This window comes from Ovis canadensis, chromosome 1 (genome assembly GCF_042477335.2).
Source record: "Ovis canadensis isolate MfBH-ARS-UI-01 breed Bighorn chromosome 1, ARS-UI_OviCan_v2, whole genome shotgun sequence".
NCBI classification, from domain to species: domain Eukaryota; kingdom Metazoa; phylum Chordata; class Mammalia; order Artiodactyla; family Bovidae; genus Ovis; species Ovis canadensis.
This window is the reverse complement of record NC_091245.1, coordinates 271,244,717-271,257,030: the sequence shown is the minus strand read 5'-3', so window position 1 is coordinate 271,257,030 and position 12,314 is coordinate 271,244,717. Positions and strand designations below refer to the sequence as shown.

Genomic DNA, 12,314 nt, shown 5'->3' with positions numbered 1-12,314 from the left:
AAGTTATTAATGAGGAATGGATAAATTAGGAGATTGGGATTAAACATCCACACTGCTATATATAAAATGGGCTTCTCAGGTGGCTCAGTGGTGAAGACTCTGTCTATGCAGGAGATGCTGGAGACATGGGTTCCATCCCTGGGTCGGGAAGATCCCCTGGAGAAGGAAATGGCAACCCACTCTAGTATTCTTGCCTGGGAAATCCCATGAACAGAGAAGTCTGGTGGGCTATAATCTATGGGGTTGTAAGAGTTGGACATGATTTAAACAACAGCCGTATATAAAATAGATAACCATCAACAATATATTGTATAGCACAGGGAATTATACTCCTGTACTATAAGAGTATACTCTACACAAACACAGGGAACTTTACATGTCTTGTTAAAACCTGTAAGGGGAAAGAGTCAGAGAAAGACAATGTCTATAGATATATATGTCTTTTCTGGTGGCTCAGATGGTAAAGCGTCTGCCTGCAATGCGGGAGACCCATATATATAATCACTGAATCACTTTGCTATGCAACTGAAATTAGCATAACATTGTAAATCAACTATACTTCAATAAAAAAAAAATACCAAAGAAGTTATCAATGAGTTATTTGACTCTTTTTTGGTACCTAATCTTTGAGATTTAGTGTGCATTTTCTAGCAATAGCACGTCTTAATTTGAACTAGCCACATTTCAAGGGTCAAAAGCCACATGTGGCTAGTGGCTGTCGTACAGCACAGTTGCAGACCTGTAACTATTGCCTCCCAGTCATTGGAGCTCTTCATCAAGGTATGACTGCCAGCCAAAGAAGTCCCGCCCCATTGCTCAGTACACTCAAGCATCTAGTGTTGTTAAGTTCAAAATCCAAGCGCCGCACCAGGCAAACCATGTTAAACGTTGTGGGCTACAGCACGATTATAGACAGCGATGTGTATTCACAGCAAATATGCAGGAAACCATTGGCCTTCGGATGACACAGACATCTTGAAGCCACACGCCGCTCATGTGCCTCTGATCATGCGCGTTTGCACATGTAGACTGTGGTGCGAGCATTGGCAACTATATGTGCTGAAGGCACAGGCAGCCAGTGAAGGGTTTCAGTGGAATTTTCAACCAGAAGCAGCGGAGAGTTTTTCCAATTCAATCTGTAAGCGCAGTTGGGGGATTTTTGCACATGAACCAACTTGTTTGGCTTGACAAACCTTCTCTGTGCTCTGTCCCTGTCTCAGTCCCAGGCTCACAAAGGTGCTCTGTGTGTAAATGTGCAGGGAGGTGGTAGGAGGTGCAGAGAAGTTCAAGGCAAACTTTTCTGAAAAATGCATCGCCAGGAAGCCAGGGTGGAAATACAGGAAGGGTCCCTTCTCTCAGCCTCCGCTCCCCACCAGAAGTGCTTTTCAAAGGCTTGAGGGTGGAACAGCATTAGAATTCTGCCTAATAAAATAGATTCACACCTCATGGGGATACATTTCTGTGTATATGTTAACATCATTAATTAATGTAATGAGAAATCAATCCAATTTTCAAACCTGGACCTCACTCTTTGAAAAGGGTGAGTGGAATTCTCTGAGCCTGTGTGAAGAACATTGAAGGCTGCTGGTCCAATGGTGAAGCAGGAAGATTATCCTTAGAACTGGAGGGGACTGAATCACCCATTAAGGCTATTGTTGGTCTGAATGGGAGGTATTTTGGTGGATGGGTGGGAAAAGCATGTTTCTACCATTTGGATACATTCAGGGTCTTGGATTTGGCAGAGGAAGTTTGATTTTAAGAACTAGAGCGTGAGTCATCTCCCAGCCCAGGGATCGAACACAGGTCTCTGGCATTGCACGCGGATTCTTTGCCAGCTGAGCCACCAGGGAAGTCCAAGTTATCTCCAGTGATCCCGTGATCCTTAAATGAGCTGCAAGCTGAGCAAAAAAGAACAAGGCAACAGGCAGATTCCATGGCTAATGGGGCTGGAGACTCTTAGAAGGACTTCTAAGATATATGTTAAATGATGATTTTAAATTTTATTTTAAACATAAAATAGAACCCCTGATCTCCTTTTAAAAGGAGGGTATGGTAGGAACCAAGCATTAGAAAAAAGAAATGTAGCTGGGAGAAGTTCTGTGAACTCTTTGGAATCCTAAAGGAAGCCTGGGGACACCTGCGCACCACGGAGGAAAGTTCTCAGTGGCTTCCATGGCAGTGAGGGACTGGGAGGCGGTCAAGGGTGGATGAATCAAAGGAGATGCTCACAGTTGAGCTTCCTGCAGATGGGGCCAGAAACTGCCCAGAAGCGCCCTGAGATTTTTGGCTTCAAAACCACTGCTCGGAGTGTCTTAGGATTAATGTGAAGGCAGTATGGCATCCCAGGTTTTCCCACTTGGGAGTGTACGCTCTACCAAGTTGACCACCCCTCCGCCTGCAATGCAGGAGATGTAGGGTTCAATCCCTGGGTTGGGAAGATCCCCCGGAGAAGGAAATGGCAACCCACTCCAGTATTCTTGCCTGGAGGATCCCATGAACAGAGGAGCCTGGCAGACGACAGCCCATGGGGTCGCAAACAGTCGAGACACAACTTAGCGACTAAAGAAAGAAAAAATGTTGAGCACGGGGCACTGGGGTTTGAGCAGCCCGAAGCCCTGGAGTCTTAATTTTTACTTATTTATTTATTTAGGGCTGTGCTGGGTCTTAGTTGCTGCTCGGTTTTTCTCTAGTTGTGGCGAGCGGGGGGCTACTCTCTAGCTGCGGTGCCCGGGATTCTCATTGCCAGTGGCTCCTCTTGTTCTGGAGCACAGGCTCTAAGGTGTGTGGGCTTCAGTAGTTGCAACGTGCAGGCTCAGTAGCTGCAGCAAGTGGGCCCAGCTGCTCTGCAGCATGTGGGGTCTTCCTGGATCAGTGATTGAACCCATGTCGCCTGCACTGACAGGCAGATTCTTTACCACTGAGCTACTGTGGAAGCCCCAGGCCTGGAGTCTCTTCAAGCATCATCGTGCTGCTTCGGTTTTAACCTCTTGCCACTTCACCGTTCAGTAAGTTGTAGCAGGGGCTTCCCAGGTGGTAAAGAACCTGCCTGCAGTGTGGGAGACCTGGGTTCGATCTCTGGGTCGGGAAGATCCCCTGGAGAAGGGAATGGTAGCCCACTCTAGTATTCTTGGCCTGGAGAATTCCATGAACAGATGAGCCTGGTGGGCTACAGTCCACGGGGTCACAAAGAGTCGGACATGACTGAGCGACTAACACACACGCTAGTCGTAGCAGAGCCTCTGATCCAGTCTAATGTGCCCGGAGTGAAGCCTGAGTGTAGAACAACCTGGAGAAGAGACCCTGAGGGCAACAGTAGCAGCCACATCCTCTGGGGAGGCTCCCTTCCAAGGGGGGTGTGTCCAAGCAGCTGAAATGAGCCATCTCCTCTTCCTTCTGCTGTTGCTTGTCTTTCTGGGCTCCAGATGGTCCTGGCTGAGACAGAGAAAAACAGGGGCAGTAAATAGCCTCTTTCAAGAGAGATAATTTACATGTTTTCTGCCAGTGTCCTCTGTTTCTCTCTGTGGACCTTAGAATGGCCCGAGTTCCCTTCTCCTTTTTTGGAAGGGAGATGAAGGTCATGAGCATGCTTTGTGGAAAATTAAGAGCTTTATAGAAGCCCTGGAACTGTTACCTTGCTGACTGGCATTTGTTTCTTGGGGATTCTTGACTTTTCTCCATGACTGGAGACACCCCAAAGGCAGACTGTGGCATGAAGGCCTTCCTTGCCACTTGACACTCTCATCTCAGGAAGGCTCGGTCCCCTTAGGAGCACTGATGTCCTGGGGAGGATCTCTGACAGTTGTGAGCACTTGCTGATTGCCTTTAGCTATCCATCAGGGCAGCTGGTAGTTCTCAGTAGGTTCTAAGTGGTTGTAAAAACCTTTGAAAGTCTGTGATCCTTGATATCTACAGTATTTAAAAACAATTAAAATATACTTCCTTGACAGTGTTGTGTTACTTTCAGGCATACCACACCATGACTATACATATATTTTCAGATTCATTTCCCTAATAGGTTACTACAAAATATTGAGTATAGTTCCCTGAGCTACATAGTAGGTCCTTGTCTGTTTCATACATAGATATTTGCAACATTGAGGAAAGTGCCTGGGGAGGCTTCCTGGGCAGCACAGGCTGCTCTGGAAGCATCTGTGTGGTTCTCCCAGGCTTCCATGGTTTGGCTCCTTGCCTGTGTTTCTAACTGCCTGGTGGACAGTTCCACTGAGGGGGTCCCAGTTCCTACAGGTCCCAAATAGATCCCACCTCTTCCAAGTAGTGCTAGTAGTAAAGAATTCTGCCAGTGCAGGAGACCCAAGAAACATGGGTTCAACCCCTGGGTCGGGAAGATGCCCTGGAGAAGGAAATGGCAGCCCACTCTTGTATTTTTGCCTGGAAAATCCCACAGACAGAGGAGCCTGTGGGCTACAGTGCATAAGGTTGCAAGGAGTCAGACATGACTGAGCATACACATACACCTTCTTCCAAACCTTTTTCTCCTTTCGTGGTAACTCAGATGAATAGCCTCTCAATCCTCCTCTCCATTCTGCCTGGACATACTGGCCCCATATTTGACTCTCACTTGCCCTTAAAATGGGTAGCCATGTCTAGAAGACTAACCTCCACAAGTCTCTTGACTGTGTCTCTTTTCTCCCCTTTGCCATCTTCGTAGTTGGGGCCAGTATGAGGTATGTTAGGCAGAGCTGATATGACGAATAGATCTCAATGCATAAAGTGATACACAATTCACAGATGGTTGGTTTTTGTTCACCCAATAGTACTGGGTGAGTAAGCCGGTCATGGTGTGACTGTGTGCACAGAGCCATTCCTTCAGAAATTCAGGCTGATAGAGGCTTCGTCATGCTCACTGGATTTCCAAGGATACTCTGAACTCAGTGCCAGCTGGGAAGGAAAAGGCAAGGAAGGGGTGCCCTGGAGCTTGGATGGGAAGATCTGCTGATGAGCCCATCACTTCTGCTCACATCCCATGTGGTCACAGCCAATTGAAAGGAAGGCGATAACCTGAACATCATCAGCCCTGCAGGCTTCCTGTTCCCTTCGGAACAATATCCTTAAGGTGGCATTCAGAGGCCTCCACAATGTGATTTGGTCTACCTGGCCAGCCTATCTTCTGCCCTAAGCCTCCAACAGCCTTGGCCAGCCCTGGCAGATCCCATGCTTCTCCTGGAATGAGCCTTGCATGCTGGCCAGCCTGTGTCCCTGCTCTGATCAGGGTGTCCTTGTTCGTCACTCACCATCTGAGTCCTGCTCATCCTTTAAGAGGTTCAAGGGCCACTTTCTTCCTGAAGTCCCATCATGCTGTCCTCGACTGAAAAGGATTCTTTGCTGCTGTCTGCTCCCTGCTCATACAACTTCTCCAAAGCCAGAGGAGAACTATATTAGGTCATGCTTCCTGTTACAACTCCTCGTTCGATCTCTTGCCAGAATGAAATCTGAGTATTCTGCCCTCCTCTTAATGCAGAATAAGGCCAACACACTAAAGCATTCATCACCCATTTTTGACTGGTATTTCTAGGCTTCATTTTTTGTTTCTTTTCCCCATGGCCTGGTCTGGGCACCCAAGGAGCACCCCTAAGTCCTTTCACATTTCTGGACTTTTTCTCCTGCTGGTTTCTCTGCCTTGGAGCCCGTCATGGCTTCTCCATCACCACGTGAGCCTGTGACCACAGTATGTGATGTGTTCCTCGGCCTTTCTTCTACCACGGGTGTCTCCTTCTTGGGTGGAGCCTGTGCTCACCTCTCTTCTAGTCTGTTATCCCAATAGATATGAACTTCTTGACAACCAGAACATCCTGATAGGTTTTCTGGAGACTTGAGGTGGGCCTGATGTTTGGTGTATAGAAGGATTGAATTGGATTGAGGGCCAACCCCACCAAGTTCATGCTTGTTGCTGGAGGGCGCTGCCATCAGACTGCCTGAATCTAGTGACAGAGCAGTCAGGCCTTCTTGAATGAGCAGTTTCTTTTGTCACTTCATGCCCCTGCTAGGATGGCAGGATGCAAGCACATTTTTCATATATCAAAGAGGGAAAACCCAAATCACATAATGACTTATCAGAGAGAAAAAAAAGAAACCTAGGAAAATATATGTGAGCAATGAAGTTCACATTCTTGAACTTTTTTTTTTTTTTTAAGATTGAAGCATTTCCAAAGAGTACAGCCTTAAGAAACTTGGCCCAGGTGTATTTAATTTTCCAGAACAATATACTGATGATTATCATCTGTGAATTCTTAACCCTTGGAGGCCGACACCTACTGTTTGTTAACCACCCTGAAAGCTTTAGGGTTTTTGCCAAGGCAAGAAAATGTGGGGGTTAAAGACTGAGGTTCAGTAAACTTAGAAGGAAAGAGCTTGGGGTAGACTTGGAGTTGGTTCAGGTAGAGGAGATGGAGCAATCGAGGTGGGGTCTTCAGAAGGGGTAAGAGAGAGTTGGATGCGTGACAGCACCTTGCATATTTCATGGGATTAAGGTTTTGAACATTTTCTCAATCATCTAATCTGGGGCAAGAGAAGCATTTCATTTTTATTTAAAGCTTGAGTTTAGAATGCTGTTGTTCTTTTTGCAATGTGAGTTCAGAATATCACATATATTCTTTCAAGTTTAAGTTTTTGTAGGAAACAAAGAAATAACTTTGAGCTCTAGGGCTGGAAAGAAGAGTCCAATAGCTTTTGGGGAAACATCAGGCTTTCTGCAGGAGGGTTATATCCTTGCATTGCTGAGTTTCAGTTCCCACAAGATGCATCAAGAAAGCTTGGTTTTAAACAAAGGCTCACAAGTGAGAACAACGCTCATATCTTTTTTTTTTTTTTTTTTAAATTTTCAAACAAACAAGGAGTAATTTTCCAAACAGAAAAAGTACATGACTGGAGTCCTTTTAGCATTTAGGCAAATATCCTCTGGCAGCTCACAGCTGGGACACAGATCTAGTAGCTGTTCTCAGCCGAGGAATTCTGTGTGGTTGGGCAGGACACACCTCTTCCCATCTTCCTTCTAAAACATGATGTGGCTTTTGCCACACGTCAAAAAACCCCAGTTCTAGTCTCACTTCCTCAGACATCTTGAGGAAAGGCTGAGAACTGTTTTTTTTTTTTTCCCCCAGTTAGTTGGAAATTTCCAATAGTGTTTAAGATGGTGGAGGGGTTGCATAAAAGATACAAAATGTATGGATATTTGTGAGATCTCCTTATTCATTTTGCAAAACTATAGATGGGCCCAGTTTTGGCACGTTTACATCTTGTCCTAAAAGCTCTAGAATGTTTTGGAATGACATCTACTTGCTTTCTTTCTCTCTCTCATCACCACCCCATCACTGACCCTCCTTTTGAAACTCAAGATTCTCAGGATGGTGATACGAGAATATGCCTAAATATTTGTACCCTCTCTTTCTACAGAATTTTCTAGAAATATGAAAGGCTAGGCTCTTTGTAGCATTGCTGTAGGACTCTGATCTGTTGTGTAGGAGCTCTTCTGCCATCTCTAGCAGAATTTTGGGATTTTGTCCTATTAGATGCTTGCTATCATCGCCTTCATCCAGCACCATGAAAGAAACTGTTGGGTGGAAATGAGTGACCTTTTGTCTCTGAAAACTGAATTTTTGTGTCTTGGCTGATGTATATGGAGCCAGAATTATTCCATGGTAAGTTTTTCCATGGTGGGAAATATAAATCTCTTGACTGTGAAAAGTGAATTTGAGGGGTGGTTGCTGGAGAGCTTAGCTATTGTATGAGTCTTAGTCTGAGGCACAGGAGGAAGAGAGACAGAGAGAGGAGAGGTAGTCTTTAGATATTTGTTTCAGTTGGGAAATAATGACATTTTATATGCAGAATCTGATATTTACCATACATGGTGCTTTTTGCCCAGAAGGTTCTCAGAAGAATGCATTCTTTTGCTCCTTATCCACACCCACCAGTGATAATCAACACCACTTGGGTGATTCTGGAAGCTAGTCTAAACCAGCTACACTGCTTAATAGTTGTGGGGATGGGTAGAAGAATAGTTTCTTCATTGAAAACTATTAGAGGAATTTATAGGCTGTCAGGGTGTAATCAGCCATGAAAGATATTGGCAAGGGCATGAAACTGACATTCTTCTCTCATCTTTTAACCTTGCCTTTTCCCATAACTGGCACGTCTTCTCCACATCCTGGTATCGTTGTCTCACTGGTCTGCTCTTTGAATCTCTGCTCTGGCTTTGTTGTTCTGAAACCTACTATGTTGTCCTTTCATCTGTGTTTCTATGAGCTCTGTTAATGGGTCCTTCTCCACATGGTACTATATTTCTTTCTCCAACCTTCCTTTACAAGATATGGATCCATCTGAGCAATTATATCAGATAGACTTTCTGCCATTTTGCATCTGTTCTTGCAAGGGTGTATATGATTAAAGGTCTGAGAACATATTTTATCAGTTACTGGCTATAGAACGTCATTTGGCCCAGTTAGAAGTTATAAGCTCTATTTAAAAGAATAGGTTTATTTACCTATATATATATATATTTGAAATATGTATCTTTGGGGGATAAAGGTTACTTTGACATTTGAGGTTCAACTGTCATGAGTTTTCTTAGGTAACTCACTTTGAATAAAACTAACAGCCTGTGCAGAATTATGACCATTTGTTTCTTTCTGCAGGAATGCTGCTCATAGAAAATCAGTTCCCAGAGGGGAGGTGTTATAGCTCATGGATATTTACAGCACCCCTTGTAAGAGTACCTGTTCTTAGTAGGCACTGGAATGAACAGTTTGGAAATAATAATAGTTTTACAGTTTCTCAAAAAGTTATACGTAGAATTACCCATGTGATCCAGCAACTTCACTGCTAGGTTTATAGCCCAAAGAATTGAAAGTGAGTGAAGTGAGGTCGCTCAGTCGAGTCCGACCCTTTGTGATCCCATGGACTGTAGCCTACCAGACTTCTCCAGTCCATGGGATTTTCCAGGCAAGAGTACTGGAGTGGGTTTCCATTTCCTTCTGAAAACAGGTACTCAAATACACGTACGTGGATATTCATGGCAGCACTATTCAGGTTAGCCAAAAGGGGAAAATAACACAAACACCATCAATGGATGAACAGATAAACAAATTGTGATAAACAATAGAATATTGTTCAACCTTAAAAATGAATGGAATATTGATATACAGTACCGTATGAATGAATCTTGAAAACATTATACTAAGTGAAAGAAGCTAGACACAAAAAGTCATGTATTGCATTATTTTGTTTATATGACACAGTCCATCCAGGATGGGTAAAACCATAGAAGCAGAAGGCAGGTTAGTGATTGTTGGAGCAGGGAGAGGAGGGAATTAGAGAGATAACTGCTTAATGAGTATGGGGTTTTTGTGGGGGTCATGAAAATGTTTTGGATGCAGAGGGAAGTGGTTGCACAACATTGTAACCATTACTAATTGCCACTGAATTGTGCTCCTTAAAAATGGCTAATTTTATGCTATGTGAATTTCACCTTAATAAAAATAAATAACCACAGCAAACATCCACTGAGCAGTTGCTATGAAGCTGGCACCGTATTAAGCATTTCACATAATTCTCTCATTGAGGCCACATCCCCTCTGCAATGGGTGATGAATTCCTTCCATTTTACGGATAGAGTCCCTGACTGAAGTCCAGAGAAGTTAAGCAACACGTTCTCCTTCTGACAACTTTTCCAGAACCTTGAATTCCCAGGGTTAAATATGGTGACTTGGAGAAACTTGGTTGGAGGTACTGTTAGTTGTTTTTGAACAGCTTCAAGTTTGAAAGAGCGTCTCTCTGCTCTGAATTTGGACACTGGGAGGTCACTGATTTAGAGGCTGTGGTTCTGTGTTTAAAAGGAATGTTTGCAGTTCTGGGTGGATGCAGAGGTGTGCTTTAGAATTCTTTGGGAATGATAAAATTGAACAGGCCAGCAAGACTTCCTCGTGGGATCTCATGCTTAGAAGTTTCCTGGAGGGGAGGGCACACAGGTAGGTGTTAGGATGGATGCACAGGATCTTTCAAAGTGGTATTTGGTTCTGAATTCACACTTGACTGGTCTATCCTCAAGTATCCTTCTGAAATTTTCATTTACAAAATTTTAGCATGTAACCTCATTGAGTCAGTGGCTAGGGATTTAAATACCTTCAAATATGCAGGCTATGGAATATCTGGGTTGACCAGATTTCCCATTTCTGTTTTTCTTTTTTTTTACCCCCTGTGACCTTTTTTTTTTTTTTTTGAAGACTGTTCTATCAGGACCTGACTACTTTACTGGGATACTTTTTTCTTTGTCTATTTGCTCCCTCCGTCCCACCCTCACTCATTCATTATCTCACTCATTTATTCACTTGCCCATCGACTCTTACCTACTAGCTCACATATTCTTCAGTTCATTCTCTCCTTGACTGATTCATTCACTTAATCTATATAAACAAAACATGAAAAGGCACTTGTAGAAATGCAAATAGTATGAAAATACATCGAGTTAAACTTGAATGTCTTCATGGGCTGAGCCTCTCAGCTGACTCTCCATCTCAGTCTGGGCCCCATCCATACCACCCTGTGTTCACAGTTTCTGATTTGGTGTACAAGCTAGATGACTTCATCTAGACATTGATTTTATATGTTGATGTATACTGTAAGGGTTTCCCCATGTTTGTATATCGTGATCATAACAGATTCCTGTCCTGGAAAGTCTTTTGAAAACAACACCTATTTTATTTTCTGATGTCTACATGTATTTTCAAAGTGTTTAATTGTAACAGAATTTTGCCTGTTACTCTAGACACTCCATCACTCCCACCAAAAGTAATCACTTTTATGAATTTTATAGTATAAAATTTGTTGCATCCTTATGGCTAATCCAAAGAATACAGCCTTAAACCCTATGGGTTTTGCCCATTCAAATAAGTTTTTATATAAGAACCTGGGCCCTCTGATCTGTGGAGTGTTCCCCAGGCTGGAGTTTGCCAATAGCACACTCACGGTGCAGATCAAGATGCTCCTCTCTTCTCTGTCATCCTATCAATTGCAAGCTAGGATCCAGAGGTCTTACCTCCGGGTTCAGACCCTGGTCTTTTGATCACATACATGCCCATTTCCCTCTTGCTTTTTTAAATTATTCAATTCATTGTGGTGCACAGGCTTGGTAGTTGCAGGGTGTGGGCCTAGTCGCTTCTTGGTATGTGGAATATCTGTTTCCAGACTAGGGATCAAACCCTCATCCCCTGCTTTGAAAAGTGGATTCTTAACAGCTAGACTACCAGGGAAGTCCTTCCCTTGTTTTTGATATGATGTACATTGCCTAGATTTATTTATTCACAGGGCATTGCAGAATTGTGATGTTCTAACCCATCATTTTGTTTTTGTTTATCCCACCTATATAAGCTGGGATAATTTTATAAGGAGATACTGTCTTTCATCTGCTATTTGGTTACCTAATGGTTTAGTTCATATAGGAAAGTATGATAAATGTTTGACACTCTTCTTTCACTTACTTAGTTTTCAAGATAATGCACTAGTTCTTTGCAATCTTTGAAGGTTGACCAGTTAGGCTTTTAAAACATGTCACTATGTGTATATGTAAATCCCATATACATGCTGCTACATATGAAATAGATAACTAGTAAGGACATACCGTAAAGTGCAGGAAACTCTACCCAATTCTCTAATAAACTATATGGGAAAAGAATCTAAACAAGAGTGGATATATGTATAACTGATATCAATAACCTCAGATATGCAGATGACACCACCCTTACGGCACAAAGTGAAGAGGAGCTAAAAAGCCTCTTGATGAAAGTGAAAGTGGAGAGTGAAAAAGTTGGCTTAAAGCTCAACACTCAGAAAACGAGGATCATGGCATCTGGTCCCATCACTTCACGGGAAATAGATGGGGAAACAGTAGAAACTGTGTCAGACTTAATTTTTTTGGGCTCCAAAATCACTGCAGGTGGTGACCGCAGCCATGAAATTAAAAGATGCTTACTCCTTGGAAGAAAAGTTATGAGCAACCTAGATAGTATATTCAAAAGCAGAGACATTACTTTGCCGACTAAGGTCTGTCTAGTCAAGGCTATGGTTTTTCCAGTTGTCATGTATGGATATGAGAGTTGGACTGTGAAGAAACCTGAGCCCCGAAGAACTGATGCTTTTGAACTGTGGTGTTGGAGAAGACTCTTGAGAGTCCCTTGGACTGCAAGGAGATCCAACCAGTCATTCTGAAGGAGATCAACCCTGGAATTTCTTTGGAAGGAATGATGCTAAAGCTGAAACTCCAGTACTTTGGGCACCTCGCGTGAAGAGTTAATTCACTGGAAAAG

The 12,314-nt window shown here is 43.3% G+C and overlaps 1 long non-coding RNA gene across 1 annotated transcript; it reads right to left on the bottom strand.

Moving 5' to 3' along the window:
• Nucleotides 1–1,983: 1,983 nt before the first annotated feature.
• LOC138429638 (uncharacterized) lies at nt 1,984–5,382 on the bottom strand. The gene is made up of 2 exons (XR_011252946.1): nt 5,253–5,382; nt 1,984–3,432 (listed from the first exon to the last, which is right to left on the bottom strand). It is a non-coding gene; the product is annotated as an uncharacterized lncRNA (long non-coding RNA).
• Nucleotides 5,383–12,314: the final 6,932 nt, after the last annotated feature.